Source organism: Siphateles boraxobius, unplaced genomic scaffold (genome assembly GCF_051911475.1).
Source record: "Siphateles boraxobius isolate OS27281-9 unplaced genomic scaffold, OSU_SipBor_1 19, whole genome shotgun sequence".
Lineage (NCBI taxonomy): Eukaryota > Metazoa > Chordata > Actinopteri > Cypriniformes > Leuciscidae > Siphateles > Siphateles boraxobius.
The window spans coordinates 4,297,128-4,315,065 of NW_027508799.1; the positions used below are offsets into that span (position 1 = coordinate 4,297,128).

The following is a 17,938-nucleotide window of genomic DNA, read 5'->3' on the forward strand; positions in this document are numbered from 1 at the left end:
ACTCAAATGTCTGGGCGAAAGCAGGAGATCATCCGGGAACTTCTCGCCTACTCTTTTAGGAATACTGATGTTTCGAACGTACTGCTTCTTTCACGTACTGTTTTCGCCTACTATATAGTAGGAAAGTAGTCATATTGGAACGCACTATCGTCCAAATCTCGCGATAATTAGTACGTCAACCAGGTAATTCTCGCCTACTCTTTTATGAATACTGAGGATTCGAACTTACTTTTTTTGCTCGCCTACTCTTTTTCCCATACTATATAGTAGGGAAGTATGCGGTTTGGAACGCAGCAATTGAGTCCAGAAGCAAGATAGCAAGGAGCAAATGAAGCCTTTGCTTTTTAAGCCCATGTTTCCCCAATTCCGACTCGGTTTGAGAGTGTCAATTTCACTGCCATGTCAGCAGTTGCGCATCACCTCTGTTTTTTCCCTCCCTTCCGCAAAGAACCTAAAAAGATTCCACCGAGATTTGAACTCGGATCGCTGGATTCAAAGCCCAGAGTGCTAACCATTACACCATGGAACCAACACACTCTGTTAGCTGGCTGTCTGAAAGGCAGATAGCGATGAGGCTAGGTGGAATCAGGTAGACGTGGTTCCTCTGCCGAAACCCAGGATTGAACCAGGGACCTTCAGATCTTCAGTCAAACGGTCTCCCAACTGAGCTATTTCGGCCAGGTACTTGTATGGTTTAGCCAGCAGGGATGTCTGGGAGACCGCCCATCATTTTCGAGAAGAGCAGAGCGAAGGTCCCAGAGAGAAAATGAGTGGCCCGTACGGGGATCGAACCCGTGACCTTGGCGTTATTAGCACCACGCTCTAACCAACTGAGCTAACCGGCCTCTCTCTGGCACATTTTATCCCCAATTTCTCAGAAATATCCTGGTTGCCCTAATCAGGCCGAAGAGATTAAAAGCAAAGCCTAATAATGGGCTCGTCCGGGATTTGAACCCGGGACCCCTCTCACCCTAAGCAAGAATCATACCCCTAGACCAACGAGCCGAAACATACATCGTCCCTGCTGCTGCCGGGTCGCAAACATTTCAGCTTGCATGGCTTAAAGCTCAATTTTTTGATTAAATCTACAATTAAAAGGTAGCCAGTGCAAAGTTTCCAGCACAGAGGAAATGCGGCCTCTTTTTTTGTGGTCATTGGAAATCACGCTGCAGCACCTGCACACGAATAATGAGAAGCTTACTTACAGGAGCCTGGTCTGCAACACTGGACCCAGTTGATGTTGCAGGAGCAGAGGCAGCACTTGGCTGGACAGAAGGCTGTGGAGGAGACTGCAGAGGAGGCTGAGCAGGGCGCAGAGGAGGAGACGGCAGAGGAGGCTGGGCAGGGCGCAGAGGAGGAGACTGCAGAGGAGGCTGGGCAGGGCGCTGCAGTCCTGTGGGTGGCTGTAGTGAGGATGGTCCTGGTGCAGAGGGACAGGGGTTGAAGGCCTTGCTGGAAAGATGGGAGTTGCTCTTTCCAGTGGACAGGAAGCTCTGCAGGCGACTGGGACACCTGGCCAGGGGTCCACAATGCTGGAGGAGCAGGATAAGGGGCAGGAGCAGGGGCAGTAGCACGAGCCGGGGCAGGAGCAGGGCCTCTCGAGCCTGCAGTGGCTGGAGCGTAAAAAAACACAACAAAATTATCTTATTGTTTTAGACTTTCACTGCATGACTTTCTCAGCTCTGCTGGACAGCTACTGCGATTACAAGGTTTACTGCAAAGCATGTATGATTAGTAGAGAGATGACATGATGATGAAAAGATGGAAGGAAGCAGTGAAAATCATCCTGTTTTTCATCCAAGCACCATAGAAGAAATACAAGAAGAAAAAAAGATGGGATCAGCCAAGTGTGAAGCGAAGCAGACCAAACACTACAACAGCCACTTATTCCAAGGGGAGTGTGAGATGACAAGAATGAGCTTTAGTCAGTGATTACGATAAAAAATGAAATAAAACCTTTTTACATACACCTTTAAATTGTCTTTTTTCCTTTGAGGATGTTCACTCAAAGAGTGAATGTAGATTGACACCTGAGAAGTGCCATTCCTCTGTGTTGTGAAATAAAATAATATGTCATTTAAAAAATACTTTTTTGTTTTATTTGTAATTGTTTGTAAAATATTGTTTAAGATTTACATACCTTGAGGAAGTTGTTCCTCAGCTTGCGAGGCTACAGTTGCCATCTCCAGGTCATCTTCCTCCTCAAAAAAATCCGTAGCAGCAGAGTCTGTAAAATAACATAAAACACTAAGCACATGTCACCAACACACTTGTATGCGTTAAGTGATACTCACCACATGTAAAGAGCTGTCTCCGGGCTGCGGACTCAGACGCAGGATGTACACGTGGTCCTGCAGCTGTTGAACACGTATTTTCGTTAGACATATATACTGCATAATATATACTGTAATGATTTTAAAGCTTGCAAATCACTTACAGGGTTTGGCTGGAGACAAAATCTTTTGTGCCAGCTGTGAAGCAAATAAATGCTTCCCCCGCGCCAACAGGGCCTTCACATTGGTCGCCAGCAGTGGCCTGTTCTTAGTGGCAGTAGGTGGAGGAGGAACAGACACAGTGGCAGTGGGCACAGCAGCAGTGAGGACAGATGCAGTGGGCACAGTGGTGGTGGGCACGTGGGCTGGAGCCTGCCTCTTCAGCACGTATGCTTTGAAAAGGGCCATATTGGTGTTAGGCCTGGCCTTTGCCTTCTTCAGGTACATGATGAGAGCCTGGGCCTCCTTGCTTGGGTCCTCATACACCTCCTTCATTGACCTACCCTTAAAATCCCCAAACTCCACCATCAGACATCCAGAGTCTCCTGTCCTCTGGGCCTCCTGCAGCATGGCCTGTTTTATATGATACACCTCCACAGCCTCGCCTACCTCCCTGATCTGCGAGGTGTATCTGAGGAACAGGTGTTTGTTGTCCGACAGCGGGTTGTCCCTCTCCTCCTCCCCCAAAATGCTGCTGACCAGATAGCAGGCATACCCCAGTGAGTTCTCCAGCAGCCACAGGAAAATCTGACCCTGGTGTTTCCCAAACTGGATCTTGCAGTGAGCCAGAACCAGGAACTGGTCTCCAGGATTCCCTCCATTCTGCCTCACAAAGGCAGTGGCCTCAGCCAGGACCTCCTCCTTACACCTGGCCCTCCCTGCAACACGATCTTCCTCCTATTGGCCTCCTCAGTTGGCCACATAAGGAGTCGACCCTCGGAGGTTCTTCGTAAAACCGGGTATGCATACATAATCTGAAAGGACACAGGCATAAACAGAACGTTACATAGCTGTCATATTCCAACTGAAAGTATTTTACTACAGCATTTCTTTTTTATGTAATTAATTATTATAATATTATAATAATTAATGAATATTATTATTATTATTATGAGCATAAGCATTATTGTTTTTTATACAACTGTGAATCACTTTGAATTGCCTTGTGTTCAAATTGTAAATAGTGTGATGAACTTATTAATAAGAAAATAAATAACACTTCTTGGTACAATCTTGCTGGTATCATGCCATGCTTAAATCGTTTTGTTTTGTTTAGCTTTTGTGGCAGAGATTACTAAGAAACACCAAATATAACATAAAGGCGTTTATGACAATTCATAATAATATGATCATCAAACAGATCTAAAACTTAAAATGGTATATCAAATCGTTTTGGTATATCTTTTATAACATAGTTGAGAATCATTTGTTGAAACAAAAAAACACTTGTTTTTGCCTATTCATGTCTTTTTAAATATGTATAACATAGTATTTAAAAAGATAACATAAATATGTATACTGGTGTATAACATAGTATAGTATAACATATATGAATTAAACTTTTTTTTTAAAGGTTTTAGTAAAAATCTTCTTGTGCTCAAAATAATGTAATGAATGACACAAAAAAATACTAAATTAACAACAACAACAAAAAATGGTTTAAGGAGGATATAGCTTAATTAGCGGTCGGCTAATTATCTTGACAGTAGTGAAATGTTTTTTACTGTATATCATGGTAAAGTTGCAGGTTCACATGTACAGAGGAAAACGTGTGCTATTACACGCTAGCTAGCTTTATTGGCATGTTTAATTGTCTAAAAACAAACACTGTTTATGAATAAATAATGATCGATTATACAGTCGTGAAGAATAGACTTACCTGTTGCAAAGATTGCAAAGATGACGATAATAACAGTGGTCGCCGATTGGTCAAAAGTAAGCCACAGGAGCAGAGCCAGGAGAGAAACGCGATTGGTCAAAAGTAAGCCACAGGAGAGAAAGGCGATTGATCAAAAGTAAGCCACAGGAGAGAAACACGATTGGTCAAAAGTAAGCCACAGGAGAGAACGCGATTGGTCAAAAGTAAGCCCCAGCAGAGAAACACAATTGGCTCACGTGGGCTTACTTTGGGCTTACTTTGGCTCAATCGGTAGGAAGCAGTAGGCGCAAGCGAGAGGTAGTGGGATCGATGCCTGCATTCTCCAGTGCTGTCCATCCTTTTTACGCCCCACTTCAAGGGGCACTACCTAGATGAGCTCTTGCGGCTCAGTGCTGCCGAAAAAGTTTTTTCGAACGAGGTACTGCACACATTCCTGGCAAAAGCAGGTCCCACCGAGATTTGAACTCGGATCGCTGGATTCAGAGCCCAGAGTGCTAACCATTACACCATGGAACCTTGGCGTGTGTCAACTTTTCCCATGAGCAGCAGAGATTTAAGTCATTGAGTCCAGAAGCACGATAGCAAGGATTTAAGTCATTGAGTCCAGAAGCACGATAGCAAGGAGCAAATGAAGCCTTTGCTTTTTAAGCCCATGTTTCCCCAATTCCGACTCAGTTTGAGAGTGCCAATTTCACCGCCACGTCAGCAGTTGCGCATCACCTCTGTTTCTTCCCTCCCTTCCGCAAAGAACCTAAAAAGGTTCCACCGAGATTTGAACTCGGATTTCTGGATTCAAAGCCCAGAGTGCTAATCATTACACCATGGAACCAACACACTCTGCTAGCTGGCTGTCTGAGAGGGAGATAGCGATGAGGCTAGGTGGAATCAGGTAGACTAAAAGAGGCAGACGTGGTTCCTCTGCCGAAACCCGGTATTGAACCAGGGACCTTTAGATCTTCAGTCTAACGCTCTCCCAACTGAGCTATTTCGGCCAGATACTTGTATGGTTTAGCCAGCAGGGATGTCTGGGAGACCGCCCGTCTTTTTCGAGAAGAGCAGAGCGAAGGTCCCAGAGAGAAAATGAGTGGCCCGTACGGGGATGAAAACCCGCCACCTTGGCGTTATTAGCACCACGCTCTAAGCAACTGAGCTAACCGGCCTCTCTCTGGCACATTTTATCCCCAATTTCTCACAAATATCCTGGTTGCCCTAATCAGGCTGAAGAGATTAAAAGCAAAGCCTAATAATGGGCTCGTCTGGGATTTGAACCCGGGACCTCTCGCACCCTAAGCGAGAATCATACCCCTAGACCAACGAGCCGAAACATACATCCTCCCTGCTGCTGCCGGGCCGCAAACATTTCAGCTTCCATGGCTTAAAGCGCAATTTTTTGATTAAATCTACAATTAAAAGGTAGCCAGTGCAAAGTTTCCAGCACAGAGGAAAAGCGGCCTCTTTTTTTGTGGTCATTGGAAATCACGCTGCAGGACCTGCACACGAATAATGAGAAGCTTACTTACAGGAGCCTGGTCTGCAACACTGGACCCAGTTGATGTTGCAGGAGCAGAGGCAGCACTTGGCTGGACAGAAGGCTGTGGAGGAGACTGCAGAGGAGGCTGAGCAGGGCGCAGAGGAGGAGACTGCAGAGGGGCTGGGCAGGGCGCAGAGGAGGAGACTGCAGAGGAGGCTGGGCAGGCCGCAGAGGAGGAGACTGCAGAGGAGGCTGGGCAGGGCGCTGCAGTCCTGTGGGTGGCTGTAGTGAGGATGGTCCTGGTGCAGAGGGACAGGGGTTGAAGGCCTTGCTGGAAAGATTGGAGTTGCTCTTTCCAGTGGACAGGAAGCTCTGCAGGCGACTGGGACACCTGGCCAGGGGTCCACAATGCTGGAGGAGCAGGATAAGGGGCAGGAGCAAGGGCAGTAGCACGAGCCGGGGCAGGAGCAGGGCCTCTGGAGCCTGCAGTGGCTGGAGAAAAAAGAAAAAACTTACCCACTTACAGGGTTTGGCTGGAGACAAAATCTTTTGTGCCAGCTGTGAAGCAAATAAATGCTTCCCCCGCGCCAACAGGGCCTACACATTGGTCGCCAGCAGTGGCCTGTTCTTAGTGGCAGTAGGTGGAGGAGGAACAGACACAGTGGCAGTGGGCACAGCATCAGTGAGGACAGATGCAGTGGGCACAGTGGTGGTGGGCACGTGGGCTGGAGTAATGTATATAATAATGTAATGAATGACACAAAAAAATACTAAATTAACAACAACAAAAAAATGGTTTAAGGAGGATATAGCTTAATTAGCGGTCGGCTAATTATCTTGACAGTAGTGGCATGTTTTTTACTGTATATCATGGTAAAGTTGCAGGTTCACATGTACAGAATAAAACGTGTGCTATTACACGCTAGCTAGCTTTATTGGCATGTTTAATTGTCCAAAAACAAACACTGTTTATGAATGAATAATGATCGATTATACAGTCGTGAAGAATAGACTTACCTGTTGGAAAGATTGCAAAGATGACGATAATAATAGCGGTCGCCGATTGGTCAAAAGTAAGCCACAGGAGCAGAGCCAGGAGAGAAACGCGATTGGTCAAAAGTAAGCCACAGGAGAGAAAGGCGATTGGTCAAAAGTAAGCCACAGGAGAGAAAAACGATTGGTCAAAAGTAAGCCACAGGAGAGAACGCGATTGGTCAAAAGTAAGCCACAGCAGAGAAACACGATTGGCTCACGTGGGCTTACTTTGGGCTTACTTTGGCTCAATCGGTAGGAAGCAGTAGGCGCAAGCGAGAGGTAGTGGGATCGATGCCTGCATTCTCCAGTGCTGTCCATCCTTTTTACGCCCCCCTTCAAGGGGCACTACCTAGATGAGCTCTTGCGGCTCAGTGCTGCCGAAAATGTTTTTTCGAACGAGGTACTGCACACATTCCTGGCAAAAGCAGGTCCCACCGAGATTTGAACTCGGATCGCTGGATTCAGAGCCAAGAGTGCAAACCATTACACCATGGAACCTTGGCGTGTGTCAACTTTTCCCATGAGCAGGAGAGATTTAAGTCATTGAGTCCAAAAGCACGATAGCAAGGAGCAAATGAAGCCTTTGCTTTTTAAGCCCATGTTTCCCCAATTCCGACTCTGTTTGAGATTGCCAATTTCACTGCCACGTCAGCAGTTGCGCATCACCTCTGCTTTTTCCCACCCTTCCGCAAAGAACCTAAAAAGGTTCTACCGAGATTGGAACTTGATCACTGGATTCAAAGCCCAAAGTGCTAACCATTACACCATGGAACCAACACTTCCTGATAGCTGGCTGTCTGAGAGGCAGATAGCGATGAGGCTAGGTGGAATCAGGTAGACTAAAAGAGGCGGACGTGGACGTCATTGGAAATCACGCTGCAGCACCTGCACACGAATAATGAGAAGCTTAGATACAGGAGCCTGGTCTGCAACACTGGACCCAGTTGATGTTGCAGGAGCAGAGGCAGCACTTGGCTGGACAGAAGGCTGTGGAGGAGACTGCAGAGGAGGCTGAACAGGGCGCAGAGGAGGAGACTGCAGAGGAGGCTGGGCAGGGCGCAGAGGAGGAGACTGCAGGGAGGCTGGGCAGGGCGCAGAGGAGGAGACTGCAGAGGAGGCTGGGCAGGGCGCAGAGGAGGAGACTGCAGAGGAGGCTGGGCAGGGCGCTGCAGTCCTGTGGGTGGCTGTAGTGAGGATGGTCCTGGTGCAGAGGGACAGGGGTTGAAGGCCTTGCTGGAAAGATGGAAGTTTCTCTTTCCAGTGGACAGGAAGCTCTGCAGGCGACTGGGACACCTGGCCAGGGGTCCACAATGCTGGAGGAGCAGGATAAGGGGCAGGAGCAGGGGCAGTAGCACGAGCCGGGGCAGGAGCAGGGCCTCTCGAGCCTGCAGTGGCTGGAGCGTAAAAAAACACAACAAAATTATCTTATTGTTTTAGACTTTCACTGCATGACTTTCTCAGCTCTGCTGGACAGCTACTGCGATTACAAGGTTTACTGCAAAGCATGTATGATTAGTAGAGAGATGACAAGATGATGAAAAGATGGAAGGAAGCAGTGAAAATCATCCTGTTTTTCATCCAAGCACCATTAGAAGAAATACAAGAAGAAAAAAAGATGGGATCAGCCAAGTGTGAAGCGAAGCAGACCAAACACTACAACAGCCACTTATTCCAAGGGGAGTAAGGGAACCCAGGCTGTTCGTGGTATTTTGCCCATTCATTTAAGTTGCCATTGTCAGCACCGACACTTCGAGGTCCGCGTGCTCGAAATGGACGACACGAGCTGCTTATTCAGCGGTGCCGTGTCACTTTTCCAAAATCGCATATAAAGTGGCCGAGATTAGCATATATTACCATAGGCTCTCTGTGGACGCCTCTGGGGGTGCCATTGCACCGCGTGGGAGTCCACCAAGTGCTTTTGGGGTCCGCCAACTACCTACTCTTCACCATAGTCCTCCTCAGTACCACGAAGTGCCTATTTTGACCCCTAACCACCTATTTTCTTCTTCATTGCCACGAAGTGCCTATGGGGTCCCCTAACCACCTAAACTTCACCATAGTCTTCCTCAGTGCCACGAAGTGCCTATTTTGACCCCTAACCACCTATTTTCTTCTTCATTGCCACGAAGTGCCTATGGGGTCCCCTAACCACCTAAACTTCACCGTAGTCTTCCTCAGTACCACGAAGTGCCTATTTTGACCCCTAACCACCTATTTTCTTCTCCATTGCCACGAAGTGCCTATGGGGTCCCCTAACCACCTAAACTTCACCGTAGTCTTCCTCAGTACCACGAAGTGCCTATTTTGACCCCTAACCACCTATTTTCTTCTCCATTGCCACGAAGTGCCTATGGGGTCCCTCGACCACCTAAACTTCACCGTAGTCTTCCTCAGTACCACAAAGTGCCTATTTTGACCCCTAACCACCTGTTTTTTGTCTCAAGTCACTGTGTCTCTAACTCTGAGCCGAAAAGTCACAGGGCCTCGAAATTCGGCGTGAGGGTAGCCCAGCGGGCCCCGGGGCGAGATCCTTAGTTTCAAGGTTCTACATGGTTCCCAAGTGTGCGTTTCGGCGGTTCGGCCTGATCCACACATGGTTCAGCTTTCTCCATCCCCCAGGGTCTTTCTGGGCCCCAGTGACAGCAGGCAGATCAAGTTTGGGGCCGCCAGGGCCCCCGGGGGCCGAACGGCAAAGCGTCCCACGTACAACTTATCCCATTGATTTTCATAGGTGTTCTGTGGACATTGGGCCACAAGTGGTTTTTTTGTGTGACTAGACGCTCCCCTCTCTGTGTGCCTTCCGGGGCCGAGTGACGCAGCTTTCCAAGAAGTTTCGGGCCCCTAGCACCTCCAGGGGCCGAACGAGGTTCAGTGACACGTGCAACTTATTCAATGCGATTTCACAGGTACTTGGTGGACGGTGGTCCGATCGGCCCGAAATTGACACGTACGTCCCGTCACGGGCCCCTGGGACGGGTTCTAGAGTTCCGCGTCCCTCTGACCTTTTTTCGCGCTAATTGGCCACCAATAGCCCCATGGAACAAGTTGCACGTGAGACGTCAAAAAAACAGGGGCCAAAAGGGGTCGAAAGGCACGGCGGTGGTCCGGGGGCCCCGGGTTCTAGATCACGGGTTTGGTGGTTCTAAATCGGTTCCGAGTATGTGTTTCAGCAAAACGGTTCGAAGGAAACGCCCGATCGGCCCGAAACTGACGTATGCGTCCCGTCACGGGCCCCTGGGACGGGTTCTAGAGTTCCGCGTCCAGAGCTGCTCGTTTGGCCAAAAAACACCCCCTTGACCTGGAAGCGCCTGTGAAGTTTGAACTGAACAAGTTGCACGTGGGAGGCCGAAAACACAGGGGTCGAAAGGTCGAACCGCCTCCAAATTCGCCGCCCTGGTAGTCGAGGGGCCCCCGGTTCTAGATCCCGGATCGCAGGGTTCTAGATCGGTTCCAAGTGTATCGTTTTTTTGTGCAAAAATCTCCTCACTTTTGGTTCTACAGAGCATATGTCTTTCTGTGTGTGCAAGAGGGCTGCCATTCATTGGACCATGTGCTCGGTGAAGGGTGGACAGAAAGGTCCGATCGGCCCGAAACCGACGTATGCATCCCGTCACGGGGCCCTGGGACGGGTTCTAGAGTTCCGAGTCCCTCTGACCTTTTTTCGCACTAATTGGCCACCAACAGCCCCATGGAATAAGTTGCACGTGGGACGTCAAATAAACAGGGGCCAAAAGGGGTCGAAAGGTCGCAGCGGCCCCAAATTCGGCACGATGGTTGTCCGGGGGCCCCCGGTTCTAGATCACGGGTTTGGTGGTTCTAGATCGGTTCTAAGTATGTGTTTCAGCAAAACTGTTCGAAGGAAACGCCCGACCGGCCCGAAACAGACATAAGCGTCCCTTCACGGGCCCCGGGGACGGGTTCTAGAGTTCCGTGCCCAAAACTGCTCGTTTGGCCGAAAAAAGCCCCCCTTGACCTGGAAGCGCCTGTGAAGTTTAAACTGAATAAGTTGCACGTGGGAGGGCGGAAATACAGGGGTCGAAAGGTCGCACCGCCTCCAAATTCGCCGCCCTGGTAGTCGAGGGGCCCCCGGTTCTAGATCCCGGATCGCAGGGTTCTAGATCGGTTCCAAGCGTATCATTTTTTAGAGCAAAAATCTCCTCACTTTGGTTCTACTGAGCATATGTCTTTCTGTGTGTGCAAGAGGGCTGCCATTAATTGGGCCATGTGCTCGGTGAAGGGTGGACAGAAAGGTCCGATCGCCCCGAAACTGACGTATGCGTCCCGTCACGGGCCCCTGGGGCGGGTTCTAGAGTTCCGTGTCCCTCTGACCTTTTTTCACGCTAATTGGCCAGCAACAGCCCCATGGAATAAGTTGCACGTGGGACGTCAAAAAAACAGGGGCCAAAAGGGGTCGAAAGGTCGCAGTGGCCCCAAATTCGGCGCGGCGGTGGTCCGGGGGCCCCCGGTTCTAGATCACGGATTTGGTGGTTCTAGATCGGTTCTAAGTATGTGTTTCAGCCAAACGGTTTGAAGGAAACGCCCGAGCGGCCCGAAACCGACACACGCGTCTCGTCACGGGCCCCGGGGACGGGTTCTAGAGTTCCGCGTCCCTCTGACCTTTTTTGGCGTAAATTGGCCACCAACAGCCCAGTGGAATAAGTTGCACGTGGGACGTCAAAAAAACAGGGGCCAAAAGGGGTCGAAAGGTCGCTGCGACCCCAAACTCGACACGGCGGTGGTCCGGGGGCCCACGGTTCTAGATCCCGGGTCGCAGGGTTCTAGATCGGTTCCGAGTGTGTTTTCAGTTTGACCCTTCAAGAGGGAATGCCAGTCTATGAGCTGACTATGAGTGCAAGTGGCCTTTGAAGAGAAACTTGAACAAATTTGGAAAAAAAATTAGCTCTGAGTTCTAGAGACTCGTCCTCCTGATATGTCGTTCGGGGGCCCGAGGGGGCCCGGCACGCAGTGTTTGGGGCCCGTGGAACCTCCGGGGGCCGAACAGGGGCCACTGACACGTGTGACTTATCCCATTCATTTTCACAAGTGTTTGGTGGACGTGTGACAGAAAGGTCCGATCGGCCCGAAACTGACGTATGCGTCCCGTCACGGGCCCCTGGGACGGGTTCTAGAGTTCCGCGTCCCTCTGACCTTTTTTGGCGCAAATTGGCCACCAACAGCCCAGTGGAATAAGTTGCACGTGGGACGTCAAAAAAACAGGGGCCAAAAGGGGTCGGAAGGTCGCTGCGACCCCAAACTCGACACGGCGGTGGTCCGGGGGCCCACGGTTCTAGATCCCGGGTCGCAGGGTTCTAGATCGGTTCCGAGTGTGTTTTCGGTTTGACCCTTCAAGAGGGAATGTCAGTCTATGAGCTCACTATGAGTGCAAGTGACCTTTGAAGAGAAACTTGAACAAGGGTTGAAAAAAAATTAGCCCTGAGTTCTAGAGACCCGTCCTCCTGATATGTCGTTCGGGGGCCCGAGGGGGCCCGGCACGCAGTGTTTGGGGCCCGTGGGACCTCCGGGGGCCGAACAGGGGCCACTGACACGTGCGACTTATCCCATTCATTTTCACAGGTGTTTGGTGGCCGTGTGACAGAAAGGTCCGATCGGCCCGAAACTGACGTATGCGTCCCGTCACGGGCCCCTGGGACGGGTTCTAGAGTTCCGCGTCCCTCTGACCATTTTTCACGCTAATTGGCCACCAACAGCCCCATGGAATAAGTTGCACGTGGGACGTCAAAAAAACAGGGGCCAAAAGGGGTCGAAAGGTCGCAGCGGCCCCAAATTCGGCACGGCGGGGGCCCGGGGGCCCCCGGTTCTAGATCGCGGATTTGGTGGTTCTAGATCGGTTCTAAGTATGTGTTTTAGCCAAACGGTTCGAAGGAAACGCCCGATCGGCCCGAAACCGACATATGCGTCCCTTCACGGGCCCCGGGGACGGGTTCTAGAGTTCCGCGTCCCTCTGACCTTTTTTGGCGCTTATTGGCCACCAACAGCCCCATGGAATAAGTTGCACGTGGGACGTCAAATAAACAGTCGCCCTAAGGGGTCAAAAGGTCGTAGGACCTCGAGATTCGTCACGGACGACCGCCACGGGCCCCCGAATCGGGCCCCAGAGTATCGTGGCTCTAGATGCTCCCTGAGCCTAGTAGGCCCTCTAATCCTAACTGCTGAATTAACCCTAGCAGACACATGCTCCCATAGAAATCAATGGGAGACAGAGAGGTGCATAAAAAATAGCTAAAAATAAACTTGGCATGTCTCGACCTAGCCCGCTCGGTCTGTCGCAGAGGGCCACGCGACGCAACTTTATGCCGAGTTTGGGGCCCCTCGGACCCCCGGGGGCTGCGCGGGAGCCACTGACACGTGCAACTTATCCCATTCATTTTCATAGGCGTTTGGTGGACATCCGCACGTAACGGTCCCAATAGCTCCGAATGGCTCCAATTTGAAATCTGTGGCCCCTCAGGGTCCCCTCAGACGGTCCGCAAAGACTGGGGTCCGTAGTACCCCGTTAAGTGCGTTAGAGTCAAAAACAGCATCCCACCTGTAACCTATTTGACTGGTGCCCTAAATGCTGTCCGTGGACAGTCCATTTTTAGGCTAATTATGCATAATTAATAGCTTTAATGTACATCAGTGTGTTGTATTGTGGCCCCTGTGTGGTGTACAGTAGGTTTCACCTAATAAAACCACTGTAATTATGAAATATGACCTATTAATGCATTGACCACGGGCAGCCTATTTGGACCCCGTCAAATAAGTTGCAGGTGGGACTTCACCACATGTGATGAAATCGCCTAATCTTTACGGGGATTCACCCGCTGAAAATGTCTAAGTAAAAAACAGCATCCCACCTGTAGCTTATTCGACAGGGTCCAAATAGGCCGTTCATGGACAGTCCATTCGTGATCACATATGCGGTCAGCGGGACGAATAGGCTCTCTGTGGTCAGTGGGCAGGGCCACGGGCTGTCACTTAGATTGGCCGTGGACAAACAGGCCATTCAAATAAGTTGCAGGTGGGATGCTGTTTTATATTTTGATGTCATGACTGATTAAAATGAATAAAATTGATTAAATATCAATTTTACGTTCATCTCTGGGCCCCCCTGAGCGATTTGCAGCCTTCAGAAGATTATCGTAAAATTTATATTTAATTATTTTTATGCATTTTTTAATCAATCATGACATTAAAATATAGAAAAGATCCCACCTGTAACTTATTCAACAGGGTCCAAATAGGCTGTTCGTGGATAGTCCATTTTTAGGCTAATTATGCATATTTAATAGTTTTAATGTACATCAGTGTGTTGTGTTGTGTCCCCAGTGTGGTTTACAGTAGGTTTGACCACATAAAACCACTGTAATTATGAATTATGACCTATTAATGCATTGACCACGGACAGCCTATTTGGACCCCGTCAAATAAGTTACAGGTGGGCCCTTACTTTGCCCACCTGTAACTTATTTGACAGGGTCCAAATAGGCTGTCTGTGGACAGTCCATTTTCAGTGGGCCCTTACTTTGCCCACCTGTAACTTATTTGACAGGGTCCAAATAGGCTGTTCGTGGACAGTCCATTCGTGGTCACATAGGCGGTCACATAGTGGGACGAATAGGCTGTCCGTGGTCAGTGGGCAGGGCCACGGGCTGTCACTTAGATTGGCCATGGACGAACAGGCCGTTCGTGGTCACTAGGCGGTCAGTGGGACGAATAGGCTGTCCATGGTAACTGGGCAGGGCCACGGGCTGTCACTTAGATTGGCCATGGACGAACAGGCCGTTCGTGGTCACTAGGCGGTCAGTGGGACGAATAGGCTGTCCATGGTCACTGGGCAGGGCCACGGGCTGTCACTTAGATTGGCCATGGACGAGCAGGCCGTTCGTGGTCACTAGGCGGTCAGTGGGACGAATAGGCTGTCCATGGTCACTGGGCAGGGCCACGGGCTGTCACTTAGATTGGCCATGGACGAACAGGCCGTTCGTGGTCACATAGGCGGTCAGTGGGACGAATAGGCTGTCCATGGTCAGTGGGCAGGGCCACGGGCTGTCACTTAGATTTGCCGTGGACCTAACAGGCCGTTCGTGGTCACATAGGCAGTCAGTGGGATGAATAGGCTGTTCGTGGTCACATAGGCGGTCAGTGGGATGAATAGGCTGTCCGTGGTCAGTGGGCAGGGCCACGGGCTGTCACTTAGATTGGCCGTGGACGAACAGGCCGTTCGTGGTCACATAGGCGGTCAGTGGGACGAACAGGCTGTCCATGGTCAGTGGGCAGGGCCACGGGCTGTCACTTAGATTGGCCGTGGACCTAACAGGCCGTTCGTCGTCACATAGGCAGTCAGTGGGACGAACAGGCCGTTCGTGGTCACATAGGCGGTCAGTGGGACGAACAGGCTGTCCATGGTCAGTGGGCAGGGCCACGGGCTGTCACTTAGATTGGCCGTGGACGAACAGGCCGTTCGTGGTCACACAGGCTGTCAGTGGGATGAATAGGCTGTTCGTGGTCACATATGCGGTCAGTGGGATGAATAGGCTGTTCGTGGTCACATAGGTGGTCAGTGGGATGAATAGGCTGTTCGTGGTCACATAGGCGGTCAGTGGGATGAATAGGCTGTACGTGGTCAGTGGGCAGGGCCACGGGCTGTCATTTAGATTGGCCGTGGACGAACAGGCCGTTCGTGGTCAAATAGGCGGTCAGTGGGACGAATAGGCTGTCCATGGTCAGTGGGCAGGGCCACATGCTGTCACTTAGATTGGCCGTGGACCTAACAGGCCGTTCGTGGTCACATAGGCAGTCAGTGGGATGAATAGGCTATTCGTGGTCACATAGGCGGTCAGTGGGATGAATAGGCTGTCCATGGTCACTGGGCAGGGCCACGGGCTGTCACTTAGATTGGCCGTGGACCTAACAGGCCGTTCGTTGTCACATAGGCAGTCAGTGGGACGAACAGGCTGTTCGTGGTCACATATGCGGTCAGTGGGATGAATAGGCTGTTCGTGGTCACTTAGGTGGTCAGTGGGATGAATAGGCTGTTCGTGGTCACATAGGCGGTCAGTGGGATGAATAGGCTGTACGTGGTCAGTGGGCAGGGCCACGGGCTGTCATTTAGATTGGCCTTGGACGAACAGGCCGTTCGTGGTCACATAGGCTGTCAGTGGGACGAATAGGCTGTCCTTGGTCACTGAGCAGGGCCACGGGCTGTCATTTAGATTGGCCGTGGACGAACAGGCCGTTCGTGGTCACACAGGCGGTCAGTGGGACGAATAGGCTGTCCGTGGTCACACAGGCGGTCAGGGGGACGAATAGGCCGTTCGTGGTCACATAGGTGGTCAGTGGGATGAATAGGCTGTTCGTGGTCACACAGGCGGTCAGGGGGACGAATAGGCCGTTCGTGGTCACATAGGTGGTCGGTGGGATGAATAGGCTGTTCGTGGTCACACAGGCGGTCAGGGGGACGAATAGGCCGTTCGTGGTCACATAGGTGGTCGGTGGGATGAATAGGCCGTTCGTGGTCACACAGGCGGTCAGGGGGACGAATAGGCCGTTCGTGGTCACATAGGTGGTCGGTGGGATGAATAGGCCGTTCGTGGTCACATAGGTGGTTAGGGGGACGAATAGGCTGTTCGTGTCAGTGGGCGGGGCCCCGGGCCGTCACTTTGGTTGGCCGTGGGCGAAAAGGCCGTTCGTGGTCACACAGGCGGTAAGGGGGACGAATAGGCTGTTCGTGTCAGTGGGCGTGGTCAGGGGGCGGTCCCAGGCTGTTCGCAGGTCACAGGTGGGACGAACGGGCGCTTCGTGGTCGGTGGGTGTGGTCAGGGAATTGCGCGAAAAGGAGGTCAGGGGGATGCGCGTGCGCTCCGTGGACGCCCGCCCGCAACCTGTTCGCCGCGCGTCGGATCGACTGCGGGTGGTCGGCGAGTCGCCCCCTTGTGGCCGATGCCCGGATTGCGAGCGAGGGGGCCGGATTTCGTCGTCCTCCCGCGGGGCCCCCGAGGCCCCCGGGCCCGAGGCGACGCCTCTGGCCCGCCCCGTCGGGCCCCCCCTGCGGCCTGGCGCCGTCGGCCGGGCCCCGAAAAATCATCTAGGGGGCGTCGCGCGGGGGTCCACTAACCTCCTACCACGAACTACCTTTTAAGCTGTCCGCGGACCCCTTCCCTAACGTGGTGGCCTAAAGAGAGTGGGGGAAGTTTGAGATGACAAGAATGAGCTTTAGTCAATGATTACGATAAAAAATGAAATAAAACCTTTTACATACACCTTTAAATTATCTTTTTTCCTTTGAGGATGTTCACTCAAAGAGTGAATGTAGATTGACACCTGAGAAGTGCCATTCCTCTGTGTTGTGAAATAAAATAATATGTCATTTAAAAAATACTGTTTTGTTTTATTTGTAATTGTTTGTAAAATATTGTTTAAGATTTACATACCTTGAGGAAGTTGTTCCTCAGCTTGCGAGGCTACAGTTGCCATCTCCAGGTCATCTTCCTCCTCAAAAAAATCCGTAGCAGCAGAGTCTGTAAAATAACATAAAACACTAAGCACATGTCACCAACACACTTGTATGCGTTAAGTGATACTCACCACATGTAAAGAGCTGTCTCCGGGCTGCGGACTCAGACGCAGGTGGTACACGTGGTCCTGCAGCTGTTGAACACGTATTTTCGTTAGACATATATACTGCATAATATATACTGTAATGATTTTAAAGCTTGCAAATCACTTACAGGGTTTGGCTGGAGACAAAATCTTTTGTGCCAGCTGTGAAGCAGATGAATGCTTCCCCCACGCCAACAGGGCCTTCACATTGGTCGCCAGCAGTGGGCTGTTCTTAGTGGCAGTAGGTGGAGGAGGAACAGACACAGTGGCAGTGGGCACAGCAGCAGTGAGGACAGATGCAATGGGCACAGTGGTGGTGGGCACGTGGGCTAGAGCCTGCCTCTTCAGCACGTATGGTTTGAAAAAGGCCATATTGGTGTTAGGCCTGGCCTTTGCCTTCTTCAGGTAGGTGATGAGAGCCTGGGCCTCCTTGCTTGGGTCCTCATACACCTCCTTCATTGACCTACCCTTAAAATCCCCAAACTCCACCATCAGACATCCAGAGTCTCCTGTCCTCTGGGCCTCCTGCAGCATGACCTGTTTTTTTCTGATACACCTCTACAGCCTCGCCTACCTCCCTGATCTGCGAGGTGTATCTGAGGAACAGGTGTTTGTTGTCCGACAGCGGGTTGTCCCTCTCCTCCTCCCCCAAAACGCTGCTGACCAGATAACAGGCAT

The 17,938-nt window shown here is 50.9% G+C and overlaps 6 non-coding genes across 6 annotated transcripts; all 6 read right to left on the minus strand.

Moving 5' to 3' along the window:
* Positions 1–457: 457 nt before the first annotated feature.
* trnaq-uug (transfer RNA glutamine (anticodon UUG)) lies at positions 458–529 on the minus strand. The gene has a single exon. It is a non-coding gene; the product is annotated as a tRNA-Gln (tRNA).
* A 242-nt stretch (positions 530–771) lies between these two features.
* On the minus strand, positions 772–845 carry trnai-aau (transfer RNA isoleucine (anticodon AAU)). The gene has a single exon. It is a non-coding gene; the product is annotated as a tRNA-Ile (tRNA).
* A 3,751-nt stretch (positions 846–4,596) lies between these two features.
* Positions 4,597–4,668, minus strand: trnaq-cug (transfer RNA glutamine (anticodon CUG)). The gene has a single exon. It is a non-coding gene; the product is annotated as a tRNA-Gln (tRNA).
* A 241-nt stretch (positions 4,669–4,909) lies between these two features.
* trnaq-uug (transfer RNA glutamine (anticodon UUG)) lies at positions 4,910–4,981 on the minus strand. The gene has a single exon. It is a non-coding gene; the product is annotated as a tRNA-Gln (tRNA).
* A 90-nt stretch (positions 4,982–5,071) lies between these two features.
* On the minus strand, positions 5,072–5,144 carry trnaf-gaa (transfer RNA phenylalanine (anticodon GAA)). The gene has a single exon. It is a non-coding gene; the product is annotated as a tRNA-Phe (tRNA).
* Positions 5,145–5,400: 256 nt separating this feature from the next.
* On the minus strand, positions 5,401–5,472 carry trnap-agg (transfer RNA proline (anticodon AGG)). The gene has a single exon. It is a non-coding gene; the product is annotated as a tRNA-Pro (tRNA).
* Positions 5,473–17,938: the final 12,466 nt, after the last annotated feature.